Below are 12,431 nucleotides of genomic sequence, written 5' to 3'. Positions count from 1 at the left end.
CCCGCATCACTCTCCACCACTTGGCCTCAACCTGCACCATTTTGTTTCTCTCCGCCGCCCACGCACTTTCAACATCTAGGTAATAAAGCATTTTTGCCTTTCCATTGTGTGAACAATGGAGGATTCGTTGGTTGATTTCCAGTTTTTAAGTGTACGTTTTGTCAAGATGATTGACGAGAAAGGTATTTGCCCAAACTACCGGGTATCTCACTGCGCCCTCATATGCCATGTCTTTAACTACGCAGACAGACAGATTAAAAGTACATTTACGTTGGAATATTTCTGAGAGACAACTTTCTAACTTTCCTAACTTTGGGTCTTTATAGCGTTCCCAGAAGGCATGGATTATTGAGTCATTGTTAGATTTACACGTGGTGTTGTAGAATTAGTTAATTTTTGTCACTTGTATAATAAACATGGTAGTTTAGCTATACACCCATTTATACTGGATTAAGCGTTCATTTTTGTTAACTGTAATTTAGTTTGTTATGTTCCAACATTTCCTCCCACCAAGATTATTCTTATTAGCTCTCCTCAGCAGTCCTAGGTTTCTCCCTCTGTGTTGAAGGTCTGGAGTAGACCATGTTGCAGCTGGTAAATATTTAGACAAGGCTGTGGTCTGTTTCTAGGAGCTGGCCTACAAAGCTGTCATTTTTGGAGGTGAGTTTAGCGCCCAAACCGAACAGGAAACGTGTGCTTCTCTGAATGTCTACACACGGCTCTCAACAAATAAGCAAAACAATCCAATATCAAACCTATGGCTCTGTCAAGAGAGGCCGGGCAACAGATTCATTTTTCTCCAAGTTCACTAAAGTAAAGAGGGGGAGAGCCCATTGGTCTTAACAGTGGACATGTCGGAGCTAGGAGAGACCCCATGCAGTTTGAATGGTGTAAGTCTTACTGTGAGGCCCTTTGGAAAAGATGACACATAAAGAATTGAAAGAACACATGAGAAACACAACCGGAATCTCATAAGCTGTCCAGGCCTTTGTTTACTGAGACCTCCTTCTCGGAAGACTCTTAACAATGGCGGGAACTGTTACCTTCCTGAATGGAATTCAACCCCATAAACCAGGAGCTTCAGCAATCATGAAAAACCATTGTTAAACAAGTTGAATTATGCCTGATTTATACATGAGTTTTCCATTCTTCAGCAGCCATGATAAATATATACCATAGACGTATTGGCCATCATTGCATTTCTACTGTACCTATTTCACAGGTTGATGCTCGTCATAAAACGCAAACCATCCAAACAAAGACATTGTTAGCGGTGTATTCGTGACCGTCCAATGCCATGTGTAACAGTGTTACAGTGTTAAGCGGTGTTCATAATACCAGAACCATTCGGAGGTGTTCCTGATGGCAAAACAGGACCAATTAAAGCATCACGTGTTTGTTTTTTTTGGGGGGGGATGTCCATGGTGTCCCTAAAAACACACGAGGCAACTCTCAAATCAGAACATCAATCTATAGAGGAATGGGTGTATGAGAAGAAGACACCCACCTGAATCACGTCTCCCCTGGATGTGGACACACAGGTCTTGGCTCTTCTCCGCTGCTTCATATACCACATTGTAGTCTACATCCGTGTGAGGAGAGCAGCATTGTTACACAGAAGGACAGAAAGACATCTTGTGAGTTTGGTTCATGTCAGTTCTGTTTCTGTTTACATCGGTTGTCGCGGAAACGCGGCGTTTTCGGATCAGATGCCTGGAAACGGCCATTTGCACAGCTGCGAGGGACGCTGGATTGCTTTGTGTGTCTCAGGAGGAGCAACTTGGCAGTTGTGAAGAGTCATTCTCACACGCAGTACTGACACGTGCCAAGACCTCTACTCAATACACTTTGACACAGAGAGAAATAGATCAAGGGCTAAATGAACCATATCCCGATGTCGAAGCTAAACCAATGTGACTGTGGCCTGTGTTGACATAGCCCTCAGCTAAGCTGCCATGTTTTTATCAGCTCTGTTGACTGAGTCTTCATCAATGCTCCCTCACTGTTATCTTCTGCTTGTTTCCCCCACAACACCATGAAGTCATGCAAGCTAAAGTGGCCAATTAGCCAAAACACAGCTCAATCTAGTACCTCTCCAGAGATACCAAGGGAATGCATGGTTCGGTTGTGCATCAGAACAGCTGGGGAAGGCTTATTTTAAAACTTGTACCTTACATATTCCAATCACTGTGTGTGTGTGTGTGCGTGTGTGTGTGTGTGTGTGTGTGTGTGTGTGTGTGTGTGTGTGTGTGTGTGTGTGTGTGTGTGTGTGTGTGTGTGTGTGTGTGTGTGTGTGTGTGTGTGTGGATGCAATTTAATGCATACATGTGTATGTGCACCCAGGCAAACAGTATATAACTCTAAAATGTTTACATTTGGAAGTTTGAAGTTATGATAATGAATGAGGGTGTTACAGTTGTAATATGAGCATGAGCAGAGAGATGTCCTGATGTGCTCCTCGGCCACCAAGCTACAACACATTCCCAATGCACTCATTACAGGCATTTAAAGAGCTCCTCGCTAATATATGACCATTGATTGAAATTGGGACATTATGGTCAAAAAAATACCCTCTCATGACAGATTGTTCCTGTGAATACTAATCGTCTGAAACCTCAACTCAAACACCCAACTCAACAGGGCCCCACTGTTTCTCAGAGAGAAGGGGGAGGGTGAGGTTGAGGTTGAGCGGAAGAGAGGGTGAAGGACAGAGGGGAAGAGAGAGGGTGAATGATAGAGGGAGAGAGAGGGTGAATGATAGAGGGAGAGAGAGGGTGAATGACAGAGGGGAAGAGAGAATGACAGAGGGGGAGTGAATGATAGAGAGGGGAATAACAGAGGAAGAGGAGGGTGAATGACAGAGGGGGAGAGAGAATGACAGAGGAAGAATGACAGAGGGAGAGAGAGGGTGAATGACAGAGGGGGAGAGAGAGGGTGAATGACAGAGGGAGAGAGAGGGTGAATGACAGAGGAAGAGAGAGGGTGAATGACAGAGGGGAAGAGAGAGGGTGAATGACAGAAGGGGAGAGAGAGGGTGAATGACAGAGGGGGAGAGAGGGTGAATGACAGAGGGGGAGAGAGAGGGTGAATGACAGAGGGGGAGAGAAAGGGTGAATGCAGAGGAAGAGAGAGGGTGAATGACAGAGGGGGAGAGGGTGAATGACAGAGGGGGAGAGAGAGGGTGAATGACAGAGGGAGAGAGAGAGGGTGAATGACAGAGGAAGAGAGAGGGTGAATGACAGAGGAAGAGAGAGGGTGAATGACAGAGGAAGAGAGAGGGTGAATGACAGAGGAAGAGAGTGGGTGAATGACAGAGGGGGAGAGAGAGGGTGAATGACAGAGGGGGAGAGAGAGGGTGAATGACAGAGGAAGAGAGAGGGTGAATGACAGAGGGGGAGAAAGAGGGTGAATTACAGAGGGGGAGAGGGTGAATGACAGAGGAAGAGAGAGGGTGAATGACAGAGGAAGAGAGAAGGTGAATGACAGAGGGGGAGAGAGAGGGTGAATGACAGAGGGGGAGAGAGAGGGTGAATGACAGAGGGGGAGAGAGAGGTTGAATGAGAGAGGGGGAGAGAAAGAGTGAATGAGAGAGGGGGAGAGAGAGGGTGAATGATAGAGGGAGAGAGAGGGTGAATGATAGAGGGAGAGAGAGGTTGAATGACAGAGGGGGAGAGAGAGGGTGAATGACAGAGGGAGAGAGAGGGTGAATGACAGAGGGGGAGAGAGAGGGTGAATGACAGAGGGAGAGAGAGGGTGAATGACAGAGGGGGAGAGAGAGGGTGAATGACAGAGGGAGAGAGAGTGTGAATGACAGAGGGAGAGAGAGGGTGAATGACAGAGGGGGAGAGAGAGGGTGAATGACAGAGGGAGAGAGAGAGGTGAAATAAAAATAATGAGGAACAAATATATGCTTTTTTTCAGGCTGAAAAGTTTAACATAAACACAGCTGGGTGTAATATTAGAGCATTTATTGGCTGCATCTTAATTATTGCTTTGACTCAGAGTCAACTGCCAGTGACTGTTGTGTATACACAAATATGCAGTTGACAGATTATCTGAATCAAGCCAGGCTTTTTAGGGAGGTGTTCACTCAAAAACATGGCAATGGTGACAAACGTAAGGGTTGCATTCAAAGGCGGCACTGTGAGGGTGAGTTGGTGAAGTGTTCTGATTACACATCCAGTTAGTGGTGTATGGAGCAAATCTAGCATATGCCAACCTTTATCGGCAGGGCCGTCCCTAACCTTTTGGGGGCCCTAAGCAAGATTTGGTTGTGGGCCCCCCTTCTCATGGCAAAACATCTAAGTTTTAAAGTTAGTTTTCTGCAATTTTACACATTTTAGCCATGGGGTGGATTTAGGGTTAGCAATGTGGTTATGGTTAGGGTCAGGTTTAACATCAGATTTTATGACTTTGTGGCTGTGTCAGCTAGTGACCACTCTGCAGAGCTGCCTTCAGAACAAGATTCATGACAAAAAACACGAAAGAGCCACCTGCAATGGGTGCATGCTGGGGGCAGGGAAGTCAGGCGCAGGAGAGTGAACTTGGTATAAACGGAGCAGTTTAAAATAAATGCTAAAAAAACTCAGAAAACCAATATATACAAAAATAATATAAAAAGGGTACAAAACCTGTTGCACACCAGGACATGACTTGCAAAAACATAAACAACCACCGACAAAGGCATGAGGGGAAACAGAGGGTTAAATACACAACATGTCGTTGATGGGGTTGAAACCAGGTGTGATGGAGGACAAGACAAAACCAATGGAAAATGAAAAAAAATGGATCAGCAATGGCTAGAAGATCGGTGACGTCGACCGGAGAGGGACTAACTTCGGCGGAAGTCGTAACACCACCAAGTCAGCCAGACACTAGTCTCAGGGACGTATGCAGTATGAAGTGTCAACCAGAAAACATCTAACACAACAAAACCAAATCTTGCTCTGCTCTCTCCAACTGCAAGTTCTTGGTAGAAGATTGAAGACATTTGCCAACTACAATGTTACCCCCATCCCCCATTTTCTGCTTTTGTGAATCAATGCTTTAGGCAATGTGTGTTTTTCCAAATGACTTCATCATTGTGGACAAGCTCAACTCATCATTACCCAATGTATTCCTTCCAGATGCTTTAAGAGATACATTCATCTTTTGGGGATGTATTCACAGACTATTCCAGCTCTCGCTGGATGCCGTGTACGGGACTGCTGCATTACGTACTGAATGTTATAAAACATATGAAATGTGGATGACGTAAATAGAGTTGCTGAAATGAAGGATTCTTGCACAAATGATGTTTTTGCCCACCCCTCAACCGTCATTTTGGACCAAGCTTAACATCTACAGCTAAAAGGGAAAAGCAGAAACCATGTGTCTGATATTTGGAGTGTGTGTGTGTATGTGTGTGTGTGTAGGTGTGTGTGTGTGTGTGTGTAGGTGTGTGTGTGTGTGTATGTGTTTGTGTAAGTAATTGGGCAAAATCTGATTGTATACCATGGCGATAGTCAAAGCTAGCTAAATGTTCTCCCTGAATTTTGATTCTAACTTGAACAGTGTTTAGTATTCCCTCTCTCTTTCCCTATATATATTCTCTTTCTTCGCTCTCTCTCTCTCATATATATTCTCTCTCTTTCTTCTCCGTCTCTTTTTCTCTCTCTCTCTGAGTGCCAGTTGAGTGTCCCATCTCTCATCATACCAGATGATGTAAATATGTGTGGCATGATTACAGTAAAATAATGAGTGAATAGAACTTGCCATCCCATAAAAAGAAGTGTCTCTGCTTTGCCAGGCCCACCGCATCCTATAACTAGATATCAAATAATGACACAAAGGAGATGGATTCACTGCTACAACCCATCTGAAACTGGGAGGTATAGGTCCACACGAGAAAGTGACGTTCTCAACGAAAATCACAGAATCCGGGTACGGAAGCAATCTTTCCCCATAGAAAGCAGTTCAGCCTAGCAGTAGAGACACATATTTTTGTACTACAGTATAACTGGATTAAAGCTCCCGTCCAAAATGTATACAGGACCAGTCAAAAGTGTAGACACACCTACTCAAAGGTTTTTCTTTATTTTGACTACTTTCTACAATTGTAGAATAATAGTGAAGACATCAAAACTATGAAATAACACATATGGAATCGTGTAGTAAACAAACAAAAAAAGTGTTCAACGCATCAACATGTATTTTATATTTGAGATGATTCAAATTAGACACCCTTTGACTTGATGACAGATTTGCACACTCTTGGCATTCTCTCAACCAGCTTGACAGTTTTGAAAGAGTTTCCACATCCACATTCTGAGCACTTGTTGGCGCAAACTCAAACCATCTCAATTGGGTCGAGGTCAGGGGACACCCCTTGCACAGCCTGGAAGTGTGATGGGTCAAATCAAATCAAAGTTTATTTGTCACGTGCGCTGAATACAACAGGTGTAACCCTTACAGTGAAATGCTTACTTACAGGCTTTAACCAACAGTGCAATTTAAGTAAAAAAAGGTATTAGGTGAACAATAGATAAGTAAAGAAATAAAAAATAACAGTAGTGAGGCTATATACAGTAGTGAGGCTATATACAGTAGTGAGGCCACATACAGTAGTGAGGCTATATACATACAGTAGTGAGACTATATACTATATACAGTAGTGAGACTATATACAGTAGTGAGGCTTTATACAGTAGTGAGACTATATACAGTAGTGAGACTATATACAGTAGTGAGACTATATACAGTAGCGAGGCTTTATACAGTAGTGAGACTATATACAGTAGTGAGACTATATACAGTAGTGAGGCTATATACAGTAGTTTATACAGTAGCGAGGCTTTAGTGAGAGACTATATACAGTAGTGAGGCTATATACAGTAGGACTATATTTATACAGTAGTGAGAATATATACAGTAGTGAGACTATATACAGTAGTGAGGCTTTATACAGTAGTGAGACTATATACAGTAGTGAGGCTATATACAGTAGTGAGACTATATACAGTAGCGAGGCTTTATACAGTAGTGAGACTATATACAGTAGTGAGGCTATATACAGTAGTGAGACTATATACAGTAGCGAGGCTTTATACAGTAGTGAGGCTATATACAGTAGTGGTACTATATACAGTAGTGAGGCTTTATACATGCATGAGTTAGTTGGGCAAGATTGAGGTAGTATGTACGTGTAGGTATGGTTAAAGTGACTATGCATATATGGCAAATTCAGAGAAGCAGTAGCGTAAAAGAGGGGGTGGTGGGAGGACACAATGCAGATACATTGGCTACCAGGACTAAGGGGGCACGGTATATACAGAAAGTGAGGTAGTATGTACAGTTGAAGTCAGAAGTTTACATACACTTACGTTGGAGTCATTAAAACTTATTTTACAACCACTCCACAAAATTCTTGTTCACAAACTATAGTTTTCGGTTAGGACATCTACTTTGTGCATGACACAAGTCATTTTTCCGACAATCGACTTTACAACCAGCTTATTTCACTGTATCACAATTCCAGTGGGTCAGAAGTTGACATAAACTAAGTTGACTGTGCCTTTAAACAGCTTTGAAAACTCCAGAAGATTATGTCATGGCTTTAGAAACTTCTGATAGGCTAATTGACATCATTTGAGTCAATTGGAGGTGAACCTGTGAATGTATTTCAAGGCCTACCTTCACACTCAGTGCCTCTTTGCTTGACATCATGGGAAAATCAAAAGAAATCAGCCAAAAACCAAAGTCTGGCTCATCCTTGGGAGCAATTTCCAAATGCCTCAAGGTACTACGTTCATCTGTACAAACAATAGTACACAAGTATAAACACCATGGGACCACACAAATTCATACCGCTCAGGAAGGAGACGCGTTCTGTCTCCTAGAGATGAACCAACTTTGTGCATGAAAAGTCAAATTAATCCCTGAACAACAGCAAAGGACCTTGTGAAGATGCTGGAGGAAACAGGTAAGTATCTATATCCACAGTAAAACAAATCCTATATAGACATGCCGCTGAAATGCTGCTCAGCAAGGAAGCCACTGCTCCAAAATTGCCATAAAAAGACAGACTACAGTTTGCAGCTGTACATGGGGACAAAGATTGTACTTTTTTGGAGAAATGTCCTCTGGTCTGATGAAACAAAAATAGAACTGTTTGGCCATAATCGTTATGTTTGGAGGAAAAAATGGGAGGCTTGCAAGCTGAAGAACACCATCCCCACCGTGAAGCACGGGGTGGCAGCATCATGTCATGGGGGTGCTTTGCTGCAGGAGGGACAGGTGCACTTCACAAAATAGATGGCTTCATGAGGAATGAAAATTATGTGGATATATTGAAGCAACATCTCAAGACAGTCAGGAAGTTAAAGCTTGGTCGCAAATGGGTCTTCCAAATGGACAACGACACAAAGCATACTTCCAAAGTGTTGGCCAAATAGCTTTAGGACAACAAAGTCAAGGTATTGGATGGCCATCACAAAGCCCTAACCTCAATCCTATAGAAAATGTGTGAGCAGTACTTCAAAAGTGCGAGCAAGGAGGCCTACAAACCTGACTCAGTTACACCAGCTCTGTAAGGAGGAATGGGTCAAAATTCACCCAACTTATTGTGGGAAGCTTGTGTAAGGCTACCCGAAATGTTTGACCCAAGTTAAGCAATTTAAAGACAATGCTACCAAATACTATTTGAGTGTATGTAAACTAAAGATGACCCACTGGGAATGTGATAAAATAAATAAATGCTTAAATAAATCATTCTCTCTACTATTAATCTGACATTTCACATTCTTAAAATAAAGTGGTGATCCTAACTGACCTAAGACAGGGAGTTTTTACTCGGATTAAATGTCAGGAATTGTGAAAAACCGAGTTTAAATGCATTTGGCTAAGGTGTATGTAAACTTCTGACTTCAACTGTAGATTTGAGGAGGAAAAACAACTTGAAAACGAGGAGTCTGTACAGTGCTGTATTTGAAAAACAAGACAAACATAATTAGCATCAAGAGAACCACGTCTGGGTGTGCTCTGCCTCATATTTTTAGACTCTCTCTATCTCTGATTGGGAAGCCAGCAGGCTATTGTTTGTAGACAATTGTCTTGTAGAATGGAGAGGAGAAAGTCCGAGTTGATTGTATGTAAAACATGGCTATTGTCCAAAAAAAATGTGAGGTTCAACAGTGCACTGGAGAACATCTCATATCGCTTACACACAAGCAGTTGGAATCATGTAGTAACCAAAAAAGTATTTTATATTATATTCAAATATATTCAAAGTAGCCACCCTTTGCCTTGATGATGTTTTTCCTAGCCACCGTGCCTCTGCATCTGCACTGCTTGCTGTTTGAGGTTTTAGGCTGGGTTTCTGTATAGCACTTTGTGACGTCGGCAGATGTAAAAAGGGCTTTATAAATACATTTGATTGATTGATGAATGCTTTGCACACTCCATCAAGCACTATGATGAAACTGGCGCTCATGTGGACCGCCACAAGAAAGGAAGACCAGGAGTTACCTCTGCTGCAGAGGATATGTTCATTAGGATACCAGCCTCAGGAATTGCAGCCCAAATAAATGCTTCACAGAGTTCAAGTAACAGATACATCTCAACATCAACCGTTCAGAGGAGACTGCGTGAATCAGACCTTCATGGTTGAATTGCTGCAAAGAAACCACTTCTAAAGGACACCAATAATAAGAAGAGACTTGCTTGGGCCAAGAAACACGAGCAATGGACATTAGACCGGTGAAATCTGTCCTTTGGTCTGATGAGTCCAAATTTACGATTTTTGGTTCCAAATGCAGCGTCTTTGTGAGACACAGAGTATGTGAATGGATGATCTCCACATCTTGGTTCCCACCATGAAGCATGGAGGAATGTGTGTTTGTGTGGGGTGCTTTGTTGGTGACACTGTTTGTGATTTATTTAGAATTCAAGACACATTTAACCAGCATGGCCATGTTTCTGCAGCGATACGTTATCCCATCTGGTTTGCACTTAATTAGACTATCATTTGTTTTTCAACAGGACAATGACCAAACACACCTCCAGGCTGTATAAGGGCTATTTAACCAAGAAGGAAAGTGATGGAGTGATTCATCAGATGACCTCCACAATCACCTGACCTCAACATAATTGAGATGGTTTGGGATGAGTTGGACAGCAGAGTGAAGCTGGAAAAGCAGCCAACAAGTTCTCAGCATATGTGGGAACTCCTTCAAGACTGTTGGAAAAGCATTCCAGGTGAAGCTGGTTGAGAGAATGCTAAAATTGTTCAAAACTGTCATCATGCAAAGTGTGGCTACTTTGAAGATTCTCAAATAGAAAATATATTAGAATTTGTTTTAACACTTCTTGGGTTCCTACATGATTCCATGTGTAATTTCAGAATTTTGATGTCTTCACTATTATTCTACAATGTAGAAAATATTTAAAAAACAAACAAAAAACACTTGAATTAGTAGGTGTGTCCAAACTTTTGACTGGCACTGTATTTTATGCCATTTGTAATTCGTGCTGCTGCACTGTGGCTTTTACAGTAAGAGATGATAAAGGAAAGATTTTCTTGTGTATATGTTTCCTTGCTTTTTGTTTTGTTAGCATGGTGCGAGCCACAGCGTTCAATAAAGAGATGTGAAATGGAACAGAAAACAATTTCTACTTCTGACAAAAAAAATGTCAGAAGGGTTTCCGGCCTGTGGTTTGGAGACAGTAAAATGTCACACATATACAGGGCATAGTTAAACGCCTTTTTGGAGACATGCACTAACTGTCTGATGGGAGCCCAAAAGCCCAAACATTCCTTCAGGGAAATGCTCCTTCTCTGTGTTTTATGGGAAATGCCTTAATTCATGGAGACAATCCAACCCATCATTATATTTAACAGATTATCATAAACATTCTTGGACTGTGGATAGTTCGGTAAGGCTCCCTACTTACAGTGCCTTTGCTGCAGGAGCCCCCCTTGACCTTTGCGACCTTTTGCCACATTTCAGGCTTCAAACATAAAGATATAAAACTGTATTTTTTGTGAAGAATCAACAACAAGTGGGACACAATCATGAAGTTAAACGACATTTATTGGATATTTCAAACTTTTTTAACAAATCAAAAACTGAAAAAAAGCGTGCAAAATTATTCAGCCATCTTAAGTTAATTTTGTAGCGCCACCTTTTGCTGCGATTACAAGCTGTAAATGTCAGTTTGGGGTATATCTTCAGTTACAGCCAGCCATTCAAAATTAACACCTGGATATGTTTATTTTTGAACCATTCCATTGTAGATTTTGCTTTATGTTTTGGATCATTGTCTTGTTGGAAGACAAATCTCCGTCCCAGTCTCAGGTCTTTTGCAGACTCCATCAGGTTTTCTTCCAGAATGGTCCTGTATTTGGCTCCATCCATCTTCCCATCAATTTTAACCATCTTCCCTGTCCCTGCTGAAGAAAAGCAGGCCCAAACCATGATGCTGCCACCACCATGTTTGACAGTGGGTATGGTGTGTTCAGGGTGATTAGCTGTGTTGCTTTTACGCCAAACATAATGTTTTGCATTTTGGTTAATTTTGGTTTCATCTGACCAGAGCACCTTCTTCCACATGTTTGGTGTGTCTGAGGGGGAAAAACAACTTTAAATGACACTTTTTATGGATATCTTTAAGAAATGGCTTTATTTCTTGCCACTCTTCCATAAAGACCAGATTTGTGCAATCTGACTGATTGTTGTCCTATGGACAGTCTCCCACCTCAGCTGTAGATCTCTGCAGTTCATCCAGAGTGATCATGGGCCTCTTGGCTGCATCTCTGAACAGTCTTCTCCTTGTATGAGCTGAAAGTTTAGAGGACGGCCAGGTCTTGTAGATTTGCAGTGGTCTGATACTCCTTCCATTTCAATATTATCGCTTGCACAGTGCTCCTTGGGATGTTTAAAGCTTGGGAAATCTTTTTGTATCCAAATCCAGCTTTAAACTTCTTCAAACAGTACCTCGGACCTGCCTGGTGTGTTCCTTGTTCTTCATGATGCTCTCTGCGCTTTTAACACACCTCTGAGACTATCACAGTGCAGGTGCATTTATACGGAGACTTGATTACACACAGGTGGTTTGTATTTATCATCATTAGTCATTTAGGTCAATATTGGATCATTCAGAGATCCTCACTGAACTTCTGGATAAGAGTTTGCTGCACTGAAAGTAAAGTTCAAGGGGGCCGAATACTTTGCAAGGCACTGTATAGACTGGTGTGTAAACGTGGATCTGACCGCACACATGCTACTGCCTCCCACATACACCTGTATGTCTCCCTCTGGCTGAGCTAGAGCTGGGCTGGGCTGGGCTGGGCTGAGCTGGGCTGGGCTGGGCTGGGCTGAGCTGGGCTGGGCTGAGCTGGGCTGGGCTGAGCGTCTAGATGGGAATGCACCATGGGTGAAAACCTCACCACTCTA

This window comes from Oncorhynchus masou, chromosome 1 (genome assembly GCF_036934945.1).
Source record: "Oncorhynchus masou masou isolate Uvic2021 chromosome 1, UVic_Omas_1.1, whole genome shotgun sequence".
In the NCBI taxonomy this organism is placed as follows: Eukaryota; Metazoa; Chordata; class Actinopteri; order Salmoniformes; family Salmonidae; genus Oncorhynchus; species Oncorhynchus masou.
This window is presented reverse-complemented; position numbering follows the sequence as displayed.